The sequence below is a fragment of the Tarenaya hassleriana genome, unplaced genomic scaffold, assembly GCF_000463585.1.
Source record: "Tarenaya hassleriana unplaced genomic scaffold, ASM46358v1 Cleome102, whole genome shotgun sequence".
Taxonomy (NCBI): Eukaryota; Viridiplantae; Streptophyta; class Magnoliopsida; order Brassicales; family Cleomaceae; genus Tarenaya; species Tarenaya hassleriana.
Window position 1 is genome coordinate 319716 of NW_010960410.1, and position 2537 is coordinate 322252.

Below are 2537 nucleotides of genomic sequence, written 5' to 3' on the forward strand. Positions count from 1 at the left end.
GTAACGGTTCTAGTTGGTATGAGTTCGTTGTTTTCATTTGGAACGACCGTGATTCCTCCCTTCTTAGGTACGACTTGTACCGGGCTAACCCAAGAGCTATCCGGAATCGGGTAAATAATACCCGCATCTAACAATTTCAAAACCTCTTTCTTGACTACTTTCATGTTCGGGTTTAGCCTACGTTGATGTCCGATTGACGATTTGGTATCATCCTCTAAATGTGTGCGGTGCATGCAAAGAGAGGGGCTAAGACCCTTGATGTCTCCTAGAGTGTACCCTAGGACTTCTCTGTATTGCCTAAGCAACTTGGTGAGTTTTTCTACTTGATCCTCGTCTAATGCATCATTAACGATAACGGGATAAGTAGAATTTGCGCCGAGGAAAACGTACCTTAACCCTTGAGGTAGGGGTTTCAATTCCACTTGTGGGGCATGTTTGGGATCCCAATCAATGTGTGTATCTCCTCTCGGGACTTGAGACGCGTCAGATATGGCTTGAGTGGTCGCGAGGAGGGCTTCGAACTGCGATTCTTCCTTCTCAGGTGCAAATGGGCAGGTCGCCCGATAAGTCGAGCGGTCGCTCACTTTCTCCGAAAATGAGTCGATTTTGCTCAGACTTTTCGGGCGATCCGCCTGGAAAGTCCAGCGGTCGCTCGTTCGCTCCGAGAATGAATCAATTTTGCTCAGAGATTTCGAGCGGGCCGCCTGGAAAGGTGGGCGGTCGCTCGTTTCAGCTGGAATCGGGTCGATTTTGCTCAGAGATTTCGAGTGGTCCACCTGGAAAGGCGGGTGGTCGCTCGTTTGCCTCTTTATTACTCCAAAACTGGGTGATTTCGGGCGGGTCGCCCGAAATGTCTCAGAAATCTCTTTTTTAGTCTCTTGACCGTCCAGTGCCCGACTTATCTCCTCGATCTCTTCCCAATTGCTATATAGACTTGCTTCTGTGGCCATTAGTGACACTTCTAGCGGGTCACAGAATTCTCCAATCACTTCTTCCGCCATCGCTTCAAGTATATCCGCATAACATACCGTATCATTTGTCGAGGGTTGCTTCAAATTCTGGTCGAGTTTAAATTCGACTGTCTCATCTCCGATTTTCATCGTCAATCTACCAGCTCGAACGTGCACTACGACATCCGCTGTACTAAAAAATGGTCGGCCTAGTATGATCGGTACCTTGGAATCTTCATCCATGTCTAACACTACAAAATCCACCGGCACATAGAATCCGCCAATCTTGAGGGGTACGTCCTCTAGAATGCCTGCTGGATATTTGATGGATCGGTCCGCTAGTTGCAAGGCATTCTCGTGGGCTTCAAGTCGCCTATGTTCAACTTCTTGTAAATGGATAGCGGCATTAAACTCACGCTAGCTCCAAGATCACATAGCGCTCTATCAATCTCGATGTTTCCTAACTTGCATGGTATAGAGAAACTCCCCGGATCAGACATCTTCGGGGGCAGTTCATGCTTGGTGATGGCTGCACTAATCTCGGTGCTCAATGCTACGGTCTCTTTCTCAACCACTCGCTTCTTTGTTAAAATATCCTTGAGGAACTTCGCATAAGAAAGCATTTGAAGGATTACCTCATGGAAAGGCATTGTAATCTCCATCTTCTTCAGCATCTCCGCAAACCTTCCGAATTGCCTATCCTCATTAGATTTCTTTAGACGAGAAGGGAAAGGTATCGGGGATACCTTAGGTGGAGGCGGGATGTAGGTTGGCTCTTTGTCCTGCTCTTGTACCTTAGGGGTGTCTTCCTCTACCGCCTTGCCTTTTTCCTCTCCTGTATCTTCTCAACCATCGGGGGGATGGTTTCCGGAAGTTGTTTCCCACTCCTTAGCTCCACTGCATTGATGTGCTCACGAGGGTTCACCTCGTTCTTATCGGGAAGCATGCCTTGCTGTCTTGATGAGGAGGAAGACGCAAGTTGGGCAACTTGATTGTCCAAGATCTTTAAGTGAGCTTTTACTCCTTCCAATTGTTTCTTGAACGCAACTTGCTCATTTTCAATGTCCCCAATGGATACTCCTTGTGATTTTTGACCTTGGAGGATTTGAAATAGCATATCTTTGATGTCCGAGTCTTGCTCCTTGAGTTGCACTTGCTGTGGCCTACAATTGGAACACCCTTGATAACCTTGACTCCCTTGACCTTGTTGTTGATACTTTGATTGAAAACCCGGAGGTCCTTGATTGTTCCGTTGGAAAGCGGGTTGAGGATTTAGCGCATTCGACGTGTTCTTGTAGGAGAAATTGGGATGATTTCTCAATCCCCGGTTGTATAGGTTGGATGGATGAGTGTATTGGTTTGGGCCGACATAGTTGGCTTCTTCCTCTTCTTGATCAACCATGTACATACCCGGTTGAACTTGCGCTAAATTATGATCCTCCACAACAGCTACTTGTTTGGCATTGGCGAGTTGGACCTTTATCTCAGCAAGGTCGGCCAACACCACCTTAAGAGCTGCGTTCTCTCCCACATCCCCTTTCACTGAGCTTCTCCTACTGAACTCGTTGGACGTATGGCTGCATCCCT